Here is a 16,491-nt window from a genome sequence, read left to right as displayed (position 1 = left end):
ACGGCCACCACCGTGAAGTCATTCCATTCGGGGCTCCCATCGAACCCCAGCCAGCACCACGTCTACTCCAGAGGACTGAAACATATCAGTGACCCATTCTGAATGCCTTCACCACTTCTACAGCCTTCCCAGGTACTTGGAAACACGCAACTACCCTCCCATTGATGAAGAAACCCTTTGCGGACCCTTCAACGCTCGTCAACTACAGACTGATCTCCCTGCTACCATTCCCGGCCAAGGTCCTAGAGTAAATCATCAACAAAAATCTCACCGAATGCCTCAATGAACACCAACTGTACGACACAACTCATTCTGGTTTTAGACTCAACCACAGCACCAAAACTGGCCTCATCACTGCCACGGAGGGCACCCACGTGACTCTGGACAGAGGAGACATGGCGGCCCTCATTCTCCTGGAGCTCTCTAGAGCATTTAGCACAGACTTCCACCCATCCTCATCCAATGCCTATACAACATTGGAATCCAAGGACATGCGCTAAGATGGATCTGCTCCTCCCTGACTGGAAAGACCCAGTCAATCAGCCTGGCCCTGTACACTTTGGATGCCCGAGACCTCATCTGAGGAGATTCACAAGGATACTCTCTAAGCCCAATCTTCTTCAACCAATACATGATCCCTCTAGCCACCATCATCTGCTCTCACAATATCAACGTCCTCTCCTACGTCGATAACATGCAACCCATTATCTCTCTTATGGACAAGATGCCCAGTACCTGGTTCAAATTCAATGGCTGCATGATAGAAATTGCCCAGTGAATGATAGCCAACTGTCTAAAGCTGAACACAGACAAGACCAAAATTGTGATCTTCTGGAAAAGTGCATCACCATGGGACTCCACCTGCTGGCCGACAGAGCTGGGTCTGACACCACCCCCACCACCCACACCAAGAACCTCTGGATCATCATGGACAGCAAACTTGACATGACCACCCAAGTCAATGCTATCCCTGTCCATACCCTGAAAATGCTGAGGAAGGTTTTCAAATGGCTTCCAATCCACACCCAGCGAATCTTTCAGACACCTTTGCTTGTCCGGACTCTGCTTGCACAAATCCTATGCAATCAAGCCTTATCCTACATCGCTCCTAATGCATGGAACAACCAGTCAGTAGACATAAACACCTCCTCCTCACTCCTAGAATTCCAGAAGAAGCCGAAGACCTGGTTTTTTGAGTAGTCCCGCTAGGACCGCGGTGTGGCTAGACTATCGCCTTCTCCTTGCCAGGATACCTTCAGAGGTGAGAGTGTACTCTACAAAGCTACAGTACAGAGCAGAACAGAGAATGCCTGAAACTATTCATAAGCACCGGTCAGGGAGATTTTAATACCCACAGTGGTCGAGTAAGAGTGCTATGTATTGGGCATGCAACAAAAATCAGAATGGATTATTTTCCTTGGTGGGTGTATTGGTTCCTGTGCTACATACTGCACTGTCAACATCTGAGAAAAAGCGTCACTGAACAGCCCTGTTTTTCTCCTTTGTTTACATTAAATCCTGCCTTTGTAGCACACGCCCAAAACTTGTTGTGCTGCATAAAGGCCCATTCCCTGTCCAAATTCTTCTGTCATAACCCATCATGATGCATTCAGTGTATATTCATGGTCCAGGGAGCAGAACCCATCCTTACATGGGGCCTGGTGACTCAGCAGCCTCTACATTTAGACACACATTCCTCTAGTTTGTCTTTCATCCACTTGCTATAGTATAGCAGACAACACCGTAGGTGTATCCTGACCCCAATAACCTACCAGCTCAGTCTGAGCCTCATCATTAGACCCACCAGAAAGTCGATAATAGACCACCATATAGCTCCTTATAGTCCATCACACTTTTCCAACAGACTCTTATATCATGAAAAACATACTTTTGTAACACGCACAATAGACCTTTACTGTGTCTCGTAAAGACCCCAACAGACCTTCACAGAGCCCCATCAGATACAAAATGTGCCCATGAAAAAAATCCATAATCGAGTCCCCTATGTGCCATCAAATAGCCCCAAGTAAAAGCATGTACGTTCAACATTAGACTTATATTAGGCTGCAGTAGACCTTCACAAAGACCCGACAGACCCCAATGTAATGCACAGAAGACTCTTGTATAGCCTAAAACTGAATCACAAAGCCCGAACAGAACTTCACAAAGCCCAAAAGGCCCGAATTATCATGCAAGAGACTTGGGTAGACTACAGTAGAAACACATTAATCCTGACGTGCAATCTTTCGTTTATCTCCCTGTTTGTAGGGCCTTCTGAACTGACTGTACGTAGTGCCTTAAAGAAGATATCTTACCTCCTCTGCAGTTGGCGCTCGGCACTGACACCAGGGGTTTCTGGAGAAGCCAGCCAAAACAAGAAGTGCATCTAGAGAAATCCTGTGAGAGGAAGTGAATTTCAACAGGAGAAAATAAGAGAACTTGAAAGAGGTTTCCATAATTGTGACATCACTTCTGCTGAATAAAGAAGCCTGGCAGCGGAAGTTGTGCCACTCAGACTGATGTTCCCCTTTGGAGTCTCAGGTCCGTATGATCAGTTTTCTGGACGTAGGTGCAGCGATCTCTCATTCTGACTGGAATTCCTCATTCTTGCCCCTTCGATTTATAATCCCCACAATGGTGAACACTATACGGATCCAAGAATAACGGGTGAAAATCTACACTTTTCCCGATTCCGGGCATTTTGTTTTTGCTTGCAATAGGGGACGGTGTGTCTGCTGCATCCGGGGCCATGCCAGGTTGTGGCCGGGCTGGGGGGGGGGGGGGGGGGGGGGTGTTCTCTGCGTCCCCTGTGGCGTGCAGGGGTCGGGCAGGAGTCCCACTGTGCCTGTGCCTACAGCCTCCGACACCTGTCCGGTGGTTCTGCCAGGTTCTGATCCTCGCCCTGTAGTTCCGGGTTTGGTGTTTATGGACCTTGTGATATGGGGTTAGAAACAGCGGAAATCTCGCATAATGGCAGACCGATATTCCCCCTAGGGTGGGTGGGACTTGGCCATATGTGTACAGAGGGCATGTTCACTTCTCCAGACCTACCTGCCCTGCTGGCTCTAGGGCGAATATATGACGTTACAACATAAGCAATTATAACACATGCTTTTACAATGCAGTTTTTACATCGCAACTACCATTACAACGCATTCCATTACAACGCATAATACTTTTAGGGCAACAGTAGGGTAAGTGTTGGATAGTGTAGGGGTAAAAATTACTATTCCCACTCCAGTGAGTGCAACAGTAGGGTTAGTGTTGGATTGTGTAGGGGTAAAAATTACTATTTCCATCTACCCCAATACCCATGCCCACCCTAAAATTTAAAAATCTCCATTACATAATATGTTGTAATGGCATGCATTGTAATGGTCTGCGTTGGAGTGAAATGCGTTGTAATGGCATGCGTTGTAATGGCATGCGATGTAAAGGCAGTTGCGTTGTAACAGTTGCGTTGTAAAAGCAGTGCAAAGTAATGGTTGCCTTGTAATGGATGCACTCCAGTGAGACCTGGGACTCTTCACAGGGGATGCCCGCTACAGGAACCTCTCTGGTTGGCCGAGTTTGACCTTCACTGAGTGTGCTGTGCATCAATTCCAGATTTAAACACTGTCAATGTTATGGTTCCTGCTAGTGGTCCATCAACTGCAAAACCTGAATGTCCCACTTGGGTTATCCATTTTATAGAGACAGTCCACCTCTAAGACTGGAACCAAGATTGCCCTCTGTGGGGAGACACCCAGGTCAGGGTTACGTTTCCGGCCGGTAGCTCCTCATGAGTTTACGGCAATGACCAGATTTCATTCCTGGAAGAAGGAGAGCACAAGTGGACCCCGTACCACCTCCCAACAGGTGGCAAATGTGAGTAAGAGGGCCCGCTCAGTCGCTCTGCGGGGTCTCCTTGATGGGCAGAATGTGGGGGCATGTCAAGTTCAAGGTCTGCTGGGGGAAGCAGGGTCTGATTCCGCGTGCTATAAGTCAGGGCCTATGATGCTGGGTTGTGCCCTCTCTCTGCATGCCGTGAAACTATGATGGTTTTACCAGGATTCACACTCAAATCATCATACCTTGTAATTTCATGTATATTTATAGCAGGCCACTTGGACTTGCAATATTCCTCTGGGAATACTGTTCTGCTCAACGCATTCGGCCCAACCTCCCATCCCGCATGCACGTCAACCTCTACCTCAAAAGCTCCACTGGCTCCCAATTCACAAACGAGCACCCTTCAAGCTCACCCAGCACACATTTTAAGCCTTTCACCACATTGGACCCATGTACCTCAACAACCGACTGAACTTCCAAAAACCTACCAGACACCTCTGCACATTGGAACTCCTACTCGCACCCCACCTTCGTATACGCAAAATCCAATCCAGCAACCGGGTCTTCTACCTCACTTCCAAATCTTGCAAGGAGTTGCCCCTGCACATCAAAGCCTCCACCTCCATTGATGAGCCCTGGTTCTACACCTACCCCTGTCCCTGGCTCAGCCCATACAGCTCCTGCTTCAGCACCAGGATACCCTCTGGGGTGAGTTGTGGGCTTTATAAATACACCTAACTAAACATAACATAACGTCACTTTACATAAAATAACATAACATGGCCTAGTAGTAAGCTAAAATTACATTCACTTTAATGTAATTGCCTCACTAGCCTTTGAGGTTTGCTGTGTTTACCAGTAGTAGTTTGCCTGATCAATGGATCAGGGAGGAGCTTTGCATCCTGCTACTCTTCACAGGCTATTGTCCCTCTCTGTACTCGATTCATGGAGTCTGATTTGTTGGGTAGCTTCTTTGGACATTATTCCTTCATTGTGCTTGTGTCGTGAGTCTGATTTGGGCAGGTACCTTCTTCAAGAATGATTTGAGGGGTATCTGTTCAGGCCAGTGTTTCTTTCCCCTCTGCTTTAGGTAACTTCTCAAGTTAGTGTTCTCTGTTTGTGCTCGACTCATGTATAAATTGTCTGCTACTGTCACTCTCTAGCTCCTTCTCTGTCTTGTCTCGTTGATCATGATGTAGGGGGAGATTGAGCCTGGTGCTCCCCTGATCCCAGATGAACCCTTCTGCAGTGAGATGAACAAGAATGTGCGCCCTATGTTCCCCTTCTACACCTCCTCGCTTCCCTCTTAGTGATACAGATGCCTGGGTAGCCCTGTAAAGCACATGTGCCTCTTGAGCGCAGGGAACAAGCTACAAACAGACATGGAATCTGCAGGGCGCCCAGGAAGGAACCCAATAGAAATGTAGGAAAGAGATTGTTCTCTCCATTTTTATCACCACTGCTGCCAAGTTTCCCAGGTCCATGAGTAATGTGCTGCACCAGTCAAGGTTTTTACCTCTGAATTCTGGGACTTGTGTCCCTGTTTTATAATGGGGTAAACAAGACTACAAGTCCCAGAATTTAAACTGGACTAGAGCAGTACATAATGGACCTGGGAAACTTGGCAAGGCTGTAACACATCTGTTTATCAGGGCAATTTTGTGTATGCTTGTTTGTTTACAAACAAATGTTTAAAACATTTGACCACAGCATCAAACTACAGCAGTCGGGCGTTACCCCGCGTGTTTCTTACACCAGTTTTGCTGCAAAGGGGCTGTTTTGAGTTGAGAGTGCAGCAGGGGGTGTCCATTTTAGAGTGTAACACTGATGATGGTGTGAACTCTAAGGGAATGGTGGCATTACTGCTCTTCTTTCTACCCCATGCAATTTCTAGAGACAGGCGGTTCTTAAGGGGATGTCTCTCTCTTGACATCTACTCCTGCACCTTGTTGGGACGGGAATTATCCTTATATGTGAAACCTGTGCCCTGATCACCACCTCTCTCTCGAACAGTGAAGGTGCAGGAGAGGGCGGCTCCTCCACGTGGGCGAAGGAGCGTCGCCCCACTGCTTTCTCGCAGTGCAAGAAGCAGAAACATAAAATGGTAATATGAATACCATTTTATGTTTCTGCTTCTCGCACTGCGAGAAAGCTGACAGATTTGGCTGGGGGCGGGCGGTTGGGTGGTCCTGCTCTAGGGCAGGGGAGGAGTGGCTTGCCTACGCTGAGGGTCAGGACCGACCAAACCAGTCATACTCACTCTCCCTTTTCTCCATGTAGCCTACATGGAGAAAATGGCCTCCCCATAGATGCCTGTGTGGTCGGCGTCCCAACCAATCACAACGCTGCCTTTGCAATGTTGTGATTGGCTTAGGGGAGGGGAGGTCGGCTGCCTGCTTCCCGTGTAGAGCAGAGAAGCAGTGACGACGCTGGACGACACAGGACCGTACCGGGCCGGTAAAGGTAAGTTAACTTTTTTTGAGTGCAGTGTAATTATGTAGCATATCATTATGTGGCACTGAGTGGTATTGTGTGGAGTGTTTGAGGTATTCAGTAGAGTGTAATTGTGTGGCGTGTAATTATGTGGCACTGAGTGGTATTGTTTGGAGTGTATGTTGCATTGAGTGTAGTGTAATTATGTAACATAATTATGTGGCACTGAGTGGTATTGTGTGGAGTGTGTCTATGTTATGCTTTGTTATGCTATGCTATGTTTTGTTATGCTATGCAATGTTTTGTTGTGTTTTATTATGCTATGCTTTGTTTTGCTATGCTATGTTTTGTTATGCTATGTTTTGTTATGCTATGCTATGTTATGCTATGTTTTGTTATGCTATGCTAAGCTTTGTTTTGTTATGCTATGCTATGTTGTGTTTTGTTATGCTATGCTATGTTTTGTTGTGTTTTGTTATGCTAAGTTATGTTATGTTTTGATATGCTTTGGGATGCTATGTTTTGTTATGTATGCTGTGTTTTGTTATTCTATGCTTTGTGTTTTGCTATTTTTTGTTATGCAATGCTTTGTTTTGTTATGCTATGTTTTATCTTATGATATGTTTTGTTGTGTATTGTTATGCTATGTTTTGTTTTGCTATGCTTTGTTATGTTTTGTTATGCTATGTTTTGTTGTGTTTTGTTATGCTATGCTATGCTTTGTAGTGTTTTGCTATGCTATTTCTTGTTTTGTTATGCTAGGTTTTCTTTTGCTATCCTATACTTTGTTTTGTTATGCTATGCTATGTTTTGCTATGCTATGCTAGGTTTTGTTATACTATGCTGGTGAGGGTGTGTGAGGGTGAGTGAGGGTGTGTGAGGGTTAGGGGGTGTGAGGGTGAGGGTGTGTGTGTGGGTGAGAGGGTCGTGAGGGTGAGTGAGGGTGGGTGATGGTGTTAGGGTGAGTGAGGGTGTGAGGGTGAGGGGTGTGAGGGTGAGGGGTGTGAGGGTGAGGGGGTGTTAGGGTGTGTGAGGGTGAGTGGGTGTGTGAGGGGGTGTGAAGGTGTGTGAGGGTGGGTGAGGGTGAGTGAGGGGGTGTGAGGGTGAGTGAGGGGGTGTGAGGGTGAGTGAGGGTAGGATGAGTGAGGGTGTGTGAGGATGAGGTGGGGAGGGTGAGTGCGGGTGAGGGGGTGTGAGGGTGGGTGAGGGTGTGAGGGTGGGTGACGGTGAGTGAGGGTGTGTGAGGGTGAGAGGATGTGAGGGTATGTGATGGTGAGGAGGGGTGAGGGTGGGTGAGGGGGTGTGAGGGTGAGGGGTGTGAGGGGTGTGAGGGTGAGGGGGTGTGAGGGTGAGGGTGAGTGGGTGTGTGAGGGGTGTGAGGGGGTGTGAGGGTGAGGGTGGGTGAGGGGGTGTGAGGGTGAGGGTGTGTGAGGGGGTGAGAGGGTGAGGGTGTGTGAGGGTGAGTGAGGGTGTGTGAGGGGGTGAGGGGTGAGGGTTAGGGGGTGTGAGGGTGACTGAGGGTGTGTGAGGGTGAGGGGATGAGGGTATAGGTGTGTGAGGGTGAGGGGGTGTGAGGGTGAGGGGGTGTGAGGGTGAGGGTGTGTGAGGGTGTGAAGGTGAGTGAGGGTGAGAGGGTTGTGAGGGAGGGTGAGGGTGTGAGGGTGAATGAGGGTGTGTGAGGATGGGGGGGTGAGGATGAGTGAGGGTGTGAGGGTGAGGGGGTGTGAGGGTGGGTGAGGGTGTGAGGGTGGGTGAGGGTGAGGGTGTGTGAGGGTGAGAGGATGTGAGGGTGTGTGATGGTGAGGAAGTGTGAGGGTGACTGAGGGTGTGTGAGGGTGAGGGGGTGAGGGTAAGGGTGCGTGAGGGTGAGTGGGTGTGTGAGGGGGTGTGAAGGTGTGTGAGGGTTGGTGAGGGGTGTGAGGGTGAGGGTGAGTGAGGGGGTGTGAGGGTGAGTGAGGGTGTGTGAGGGTGAGTGAGGGAGTATGAGGGTGAGGGGGTGAGGGTGATGGGGGTGAGGGTGAGGGGGTGTGAGGGTGAGGGTGTGAGGGTGACAGGGTGTGTCAGGGTGAGGGGGTGAGGGTAAGGGTGTGTGAGGGTGAGGGGGTGAGGGGGTGTGAGGGTGAGAGGGTTGTGAGGGGGGTGAGGGTGTGAGGGTGAGTGAGGGTGTGTGAGGATGAGGGGGTGAGGGTGAATGAGGGTGTGTGAGGGTGAGGGGGTGTGAGGGTGGGTGAGGGTGTGAGGGTGGGTGAGGGTGATGGTGTGAGGGTGAGTGGATGTGAGGGTGTGTGATGGTGAGGAGGGGTGACCAGAGACAGACAGAGACCACTGGAGACAGTCAGAGAGCAGCCTAGACAGACAGAGGGCGGCTGAGAGAGGGGCGAGCAGCGACAGAGAGAGGTCACTGAAGACAGTCAGAGAGCAGCCTAAGTGTGGCAGAGAGAGAGACCAGGTCACGTCACTGTAGACAGCCAGAGAACAGGCGAGCTGCAGAGAAAGGGAAACAGCAGCAGGGGCAGCGAGAGGGATGGAGGATTGCAAGGACAGAGGGCAGCACAGAGAGAGCGGGAGATGCAGAGACAGAGGACAGACGACAGGGAGGCGAACAGGGGGAGGAGAGCAGAGACAGAGATAGACCAGAAAGATAGAGTGAGAATTTTGCAGAAAGAGAACAATTTCAACGTAACGGGATGCTTTAGCACAGAGAAATATTTATGCATTTTTTCAATCTGTAGATTTAACATCATTCTATATACCGATATATTTAGTATATGAAAAGCAGAATAGATTCTGGTGTAGTCACTAACATGGTCTGCATAATTAATCCGGAGCTGAAGGGAAATAGAAGACTACACGAAGGAAGGGCGCAATGGCACTATAAGTGTGATTATGTCAGCTATGCCAGCAACATTAGCACATTCCTCAAAGTTGTGAAAAAGTGGCAGTCTCGATATGTTCTCTTTAGGGCTCTGGGAAACGTTTGCTGTAATCTTGAAGGATGTGTATGGAATCCGTGAAAGAACGAGACACGGCCTGGCGGCCGTAAAAGTGAAAGTACGGCCGGCCGGCCGTGAATAATTAGGGGAGGAGAAATGCCTGAGGCAGAGCGCACGCTGGAGGAAGCTGTGGGAGGGAAGCAGATGGCTTTGATGTGCACGCGCTTTTCACGGGCACTGCATGAAATCGCCCGATAGTTAAGCTCTCTTTAAGCCCCAATATTTCTCGCCAGCAATGCGCAAGCGAATTAGCAGGCGAGCCCTAAACATTTACTTACCTTGCCGCCGCCCTGGTCCTGCGTCTCTGCCCCTGCTCTCCTCTTGTACATCGAGGAACAGGAGCAGGCTCCCCATGCCAATTAAAATACTGCAGCGTTGTGATTGGTTTTGAACGTCCTGCTTCAACGCTCAATCAGGGAATGGGGGCCTGGGCATGCTCTCCATGCAGGCTCTAATGCAGCCTGCATGGAGAACGGGGAAAGTGTGCATGACTGGTTTGGACGGCACACTTAGGAGTGGGCAAACGACTCCTCCCCTGCCCTCCTCCAAGATCAGAGCAGCCTCGCCCACTCGCAAAGCAGCAGGAAGCAGAATAAAATGATAATAAGGCAAAGTTATTACAATTTTATGTTTCTGCTTCCCACTGCTTAAAAGCAGTGAGGCTATGCTCCTCCGCCATAGGGGAGTATCTGCCACTGAGGGAGAGATGTTGCAAGGGGGCTTGTCTCTTGAATTACAAATGGTGCAGGTAGGGAGGCATCTTCAATTAGAGATGGTGCAGAAAGGGATGGCTCTCTCTTTGAGTTAGAGATGATGAAGAGGGGGATGTCTCTCATGAGAAAGAGATGATGTAGGAAGTGATGTCTCTTGAGTTAGAGATGATGCGGTAGGGGATGTCTCACTTGAGGCAGAGATGGTGCAGGAGGAAATGCCTCTCTCTTGAGCTAGAGATGATGCAGGAGGGGATGTCTCTCTGTCTTTCTCTCTCTCTCTTGAATAAGAAATGATGCAGAAAGGGATGTTTCTCTTGAAGAGATGGTACAGGAGAAAGGAGGTATGGATTTTTCTCGAGGGTGAGATGGTGCTGGAGGGGCTGTCTGGTTTTCAACAAGAGCTCTCTCTCTCTCCGTCTCCCTCCTTCCCTCTTTCTGTCTCCACCTCTTTCTCACACACGCTCTTTCTCTCTTTCTCTCTCTTGCTCTTTCTATTCCCCCCACCTTCCCTCTCTCTCGCTCTCGCCCTCTCCCTCGCTCCACTTCTCTCTCTTCCCCCTCCCTCTATCACTCTTTCTCTCCCTCTTTCTCTCCCTACCTTTACCTCTCTTTTCTCCCCCACCTCTCTCCCCCTCTGTCTCTCTTGCTCTTTCTCTCCCCCCTCTCTCTCACGCTCTCTCTCTCTGATTTTCTCTCGCTCTCTCTTTCTCTCTCTCCCCCTCTTTCTCTCACACATGCTCTCTCGCACATGCTCTCTCTCTCTTTCTCTCTCTCTCTCTTTCTCTCACTCTCTCTTCCTCTCTCCCCATCTCTCTCACACACTTTCTTTCTCTCACTTGCTCTTTCTCTCTCTCTCTCTCTTTCTCACGCTCCCCGTCTCGCTCACTCTCTTTCTCTCTCTCTCTCTCTCTTTCTCTCTCTCTCCCTCTCTTTCTCTAACACATGCTTGCTCTTTCTCTCTCTCCCCTCTCTCTCACACATGCTCTCTCTTTTTCTCTCTCCCCGTCTCTCTCCCTCTCACACCTCTCCCTGTTTCTCCCCCTCCCTCTCTCTCTCGTTCTTCCTCTCTCTCCCCGCCCCCTCACAGTCTCTCTCTTTTGCTCGCTCTTTCTAACTCTCTCCTCCCTCTTTTTCTCACACGCTTCCTCTCACGCGCTCTATCTCTGTTTCTCTCTCTCTCTCGCTCTCTTCCCATCTCTTTCTCACACTCTCTTTTTCTCCCTCTCTCTCGCTCTCACTCTCTCTCTCTCTCTCTCTCGCTCTCACACACTCTCTCTTTCTCTCTCTCTCTCTCTCTGTTGATGGTGTGGGAGGGAACGTTTCTGCCGCTATTGTCATTAGGCGGTTATCTGTGTTAAGTTTGTCTGTTAGCTCCCCCCGTCCCTCCAGCCCCTCCTCCTGACCCATGGGCTGTGGCCCTGATGCTATCTGCCAGGGCTCTGACAGTGCACACCGTGAAAAGCAGAACCGACTCCCCGCTCTGCAGCCTCAACCAGAGATGTTATCACTTCTGCAACTTCTTGCAGCTTCGTGGTTTGTCTTTGTTCTCTCTCACTTCACGCCCCCAGCTCAGCGACTCTTGCTATCTCTGCTCTCTCTCTTTAGGCCACTGTTCTCTCTCTTACTTCATTCCTAGGCCCCTCAATCCTGTCCCCGTCCTCCTCTTCTCGCTCGGTGCTTCTTCCTTTTGGTTCTCTCTCTCTCCCCTGGACTCACACTCCTTTCTTCTTTCTCACCCCAGGCCTTCTGACAGCAGGCTCCCACGTCAGCTCTGTCCCTCTGCTGTCCCCCATGCAACCTTTTCTGTTCTCTCTGCTTCTCTCCTTCGTACCACTAGAGGCCTCTCTCTGTCTCCCTCTTCCCTGTCTCTTAGGCGAACAGCTGTTCTCTGTCCCTCTCTTTCCTATCTCGAACATTCTTTTTCCTCTCTATGTCTCTCTCATTCTCAACCCCAAGTTTCGTTGTTCTCTCTGTCTCTCTCTACCTTGATCCAAAGTCCCGCAGTTTCTGTGTGCCACCCTCTTTCTAATCCAAACGCTCGGCTCGTGTCTCCCACTCTTTGCCTTTCACTATTACCCTGTTCTTCTATCTCACAATGAGACGCTATTTCTGCACAAACTTTTCTGGTGTCTCTATCTGACTCTGTCATGCCTCAAACTCCTCTATTCTTTCTCTATTTCACACCCCCTTGGCCCAGTCACCTCAGTTCATGCTCTGTCTCTGGCTTTCTGTCTGCCTGACGCTTTTAGGTCCAGCCTACAAGACATCTTGTGTGAAAGACCTATTGTTAGCTTACCAAGAGGTCGGGCAGTCGGATAAAGGCCCGCCCACTGCTTGCCACTGGTTGACTCTATTGTCAATCTCATATTCAATGACTTACTTTCCCTCCCCGGCCCTTCCCCCCTGAAGTATAGCCTCTGGAACATGGGTACTGGCAAACTTTTCCCCAGGGAACAAAAATCATGGTCGAGGCCACATTTCTGCCAGCAGGGTGAAGCCAAAGGTACATGGCACATACTGTGTGTCTAACAGAGTCATAGATTCGACAGAAATGTGTTATGCTGTACCTGAATCGACATCCTTCAGTCCTACCTTGTGGTGCCCCTTCTCTGCTTGATAGTGCTGCATTTGGAGAGTCAAGTGTAACAAGCATTGGTCAAAGCATTAGGTTTCGCCTATGTGAATAATACTAGCTGTTTTTGTTGTAAGTTGTAGCTTGCTGAGTAGTTGTACAATATAAGTTCTAGATAGCTAGTTAAAGTGTTATGTTAGAGGCTGTCTGACTTTTCCGTGGGAAGAGATCTTATGTTGACAGTGAAAGGGGCTTAAACAGTGTGAACAGCTTTAGTAGATATACATCGTAAATGCGTGCAGCCAGGAGAAGTTAACAACAACAAAAAAGTTTCACACAAAAGCGAATGAACACAGTAATTCGACAATTGGAACTGATAAGAGCCCCCTTTAGGAATATTAAATACAAGAGATTTCACAAGCACAACGCAAGCGATGCGCAGGCGAAACCTAAAAAAGCAGAAAGAGGCAAATACGATGAACAAGCATTGGTAAATATAGGATAATATGCTACAGCCAATAGAAATGGAGGAAAACTAAGTGGCAAGGACAGAAATTAATGAACAGCCAGTAAAACGAGGGGCGGGATGACATAGCATTAATGAAGTATATGTTCATCTGAATAAAAATGTATTTAGTTGTTCTAAAAAGGTACAGTGTGGATGTTAACAAAAAGCGTTATAACCAACGTGTTTTAACCAATGGCAGGTCTTTCTCAAGGATGTGTGAAAAGCTTTAACTCTCAGGAGCTGTTTCTTAATTGTGCCTGTTCCTAGTCTGGATTCCTTGTGATCTGATGTAACCATCAGAAATGCAGCTTGGCCATGACACACACACTATTGAGAGAAACTAATGTCAGCTACAAAATGTTTCGTAAGGTTGGGACTTTAAATTGAAGAGGAATTAAATTTTACACCAGACTAAAATATCTTTTCATTAATCCTACATGTAATTAGACGTAAAGATATTTAATCCCTAGGAAATGGTGGAAGTTGCCTTACTTTAACATAAGGCCATGGTCCAGAGTCCTTAGGTCGAAGCAACATTTAGCAGTCTTATTATAATACTCACTAATAAAAAATTAAGTTGTTCCATGGTAGACGTGCCTGGAAGCTTAAATGACCAACCCAAGCCTTGCATGCATATTTCTGTAAAAGAGGTTAGCAGGATGTCCACTGACCTGGTGTTTGGAAGCTACTACCGACAGCCGGAGCAGCAGAAGCATGGTTATAAGAATGTACGACCACAGCACAGCTACGTTCCTGGAAGTGGTCAAGATTGATAAGGAATAATGTATTCATTGAATGTATTGATTGTGTGCTGTTACAACATGGCAGGTGGAGCACCTGGGACTTGAATCAAAGAGAAGGTCTTAGAAGGTGCAGCTAAAAAGTCAATATTCAAACATACAGCATCTGTATATGTCAAAGTTACTTAAATATCGTTCCTTCTCATGATTTAAAACTGGAAGGACAGGCAAAAAGGGAAGTGAAATGGAGGAATGAGGACTAAGCTCCAGTGACATCATATCCTTTGTCTGCTAGGAGTCCCGGAAGCAGGAAGATTTCTGGATTTGTAGGATGATGAAAGGTATGCTACCAGACTATCATAGGCAAAATATAGTCTTACGGATGTATGCATTTTTTTATTTGTAAGGCACAAACCAAGCCAAAATACAGCGCCAAAGGCAAGTCCTACAGCAGACTGAGGCTAAAATATCATACACCAAAACACTGTGACGGTAAGTTTATATAGATAAGTATAGATTTAAGCTGCTTAGCGCCAAACATAAGTATCTTGAGAATATATACATGTATTTATATATATTTGTCAAGGTACATAGGCAACGTGCAACACTTCACAAAACTGCTAACATAATTAAGTAGCTACCTCATGGCACTATAATCAGGTCAAAGATAACTAACTCCTATAGAGACGAATATAGCTGGTTTACCAGGGGTCGGAGAAGCAAAATGTAATTTCAATTAGAGATCAATGAACTGGCCATGTGTGTAATCTAACCCACCCTGTGTCCAAAAAAGGGAACTGAGCAAGGGCTTAACAAGAATTTTAACCCCATTTGGGGGCACGTAAGAGCTAGAGGGGCCGACTTTGAAGCTAGGGGAACCATGCTTGATTCAGGCGGGAGGCTAAAACATCTTGTGGTTCCGGGAAAATCACTTAATCTTCAGATGCCTAAAAATGAATGTGGCCATCTGTAATGCAACTGGTGCTCATGTAAAGCGCTCTGATACCTTTGAGTCGAGTTTGCACTATGCAAAACTGCAAAAATAAATACATGCTCAGAAGTGCCCTTTATTTGCAATGCTTGGTACTAACTTCTACTTTCCTAACCAGAAGTAAAGATTGGCCATATTATGGCAGTCGGTTCAACCCTTAAACCAAATATTTTAAATCATAAACCAAACTTCTGAATATTATCCAGTTTTATGGCACTCCATTTGTCTCCCAGGGAAGAGTGCCAGGCTAAGTTGGACTCACCGGGATTCAAAATCATGCCATTGGGGTGACAGCTGATGCCAGTGATGAGCATTATAATTAAGGCTCCCTGTTTTATGTTTTCACTGATATTTACAGATAAATACAGACAGAAAACATTTATTTTCTTGTCTGCATTTATTTTTAAATGTGGATAAAAACGAAAATTGGGTTGCTTTTTGAGTAGTTCTAAATACTGTCTCCCAAGACTGCCAGGCCAATAGATGTGTGGATTGATAGGTAAGGGGGTTAAAAAAGAAGGGGATTTTAGTAAAGAGGCTTTAGTAGTAATAGATATGCACAAGGTTGACACTGAAATTTGCATATTTTCATAAAAGTCCACTGATTTATCAACTGCAGCTGTTCACAGCACTGAAACCTGGCAGACATTCAAGCATGAGCGTATATTTATTGGCTAAATAAATGTGGAAATATACTAATTTCAGCTGAATTTTTCCACAAAACCCAAAATAAATATGGATAAAGATAGATAAAATTAGCAAAAAATAAATATGGATAAATACAGACATAAATGGCAAAAAAAAAATCCATAAAACCGGGAGAACTAATTATAATTACCGAACTATCTTATAAGCACAATTAGAGAGCACTACATGAGTACAGCATAGGGCTGAGTAATGTCGGGCCATGGAATGCACTCCTTGGATCTGGAATATGAGTGAACGTTTGCCAAACGGGAGCGAACGGGCCTGATGATGTTTCTCTGCTTTCACCTGATAACAATCTCGGTGAATTAGGATCCCAGCAAGCATAACCTTCACCCGCACTCACTGAGGCACACTGTCTGCTGTGCTTTTTGTGAGTGTCTGTACTTTCTGAATTTCACTAAACATTTTTCGTATTTATATATATTTACAGTGCAGCAAGGCACTTTAAAGTGGCCAGGCGGCACAATAGTGATATATACATCATCTAAGCAAACAGACAAACTTGGGCAGGCTTTAAATATACTGTTAAAATTAAACAGTTCCGAGAAGCCTCAGATATAAATTGTGGGGGTCTCATTAGCACAGGCAACGGGCCATCTGGCTAGTGTTTTCTGGAAAGCTTTCACAGTTGTAGTAAGGACTGGATAGCGTTAGGAGGGCAAAGACAGTATTAGGGAGTGAGAGACAGAAGCGTGGAGAGCATGTGGCGCAGCAGCCAAAGCTGCTGACTCAAGAGCTGGGGAGCCCGGTTCTCGGTGGTGCAACAGCCTGTGATTTTGGGAAAATCACTTAATCTATCCAGGTGATTAGTTGCGCTACATAATTATGCTGCAAGACGAAAAAGCAAAAAGAGGCAAAACTTCATGAAAAAGTAGTGCCACCAAAGCAGATGTTAACAGTGTTTTGGCTATGGGAAACTGATAAAAGAAGCAGACGATGAACGAGCATTGGTAAATGCAGGAAAATATGCTACAGCCAATAGAAATGAAAGAAAAACATAAG

At 47.1% G+C, this 16,491-nt stretch overlaps 1 protein-coding gene across 4 annotated transcripts in view; it reads right to left on the bottom strand.

Moving 5' to 3' along the window:
* Nucleotides 1-16,491, bottom strand: part of LOC147701233 (retroviral integration site protein Fli-1 homolog) — a 220,388-nt gene that overhangs the window by 156,503 nt on the left and 47,394 nt on the right. The window lies entirely within an intron of this gene.

Source organism: Lissotriton vulgaris, chromosome 7 (genome assembly GCF_964263255.1).
Source record: "Lissotriton vulgaris chromosome 7, aLisVul1.2, whole genome shotgun sequence".
NCBI lineage: Eukaryota > Metazoa > Chordata > Amphibia > Caudata > Salamandridae > Lissotriton > Lissotriton vulgaris.
This window is presented reverse-complemented; position numbering and strand designations above follow the sequence as displayed.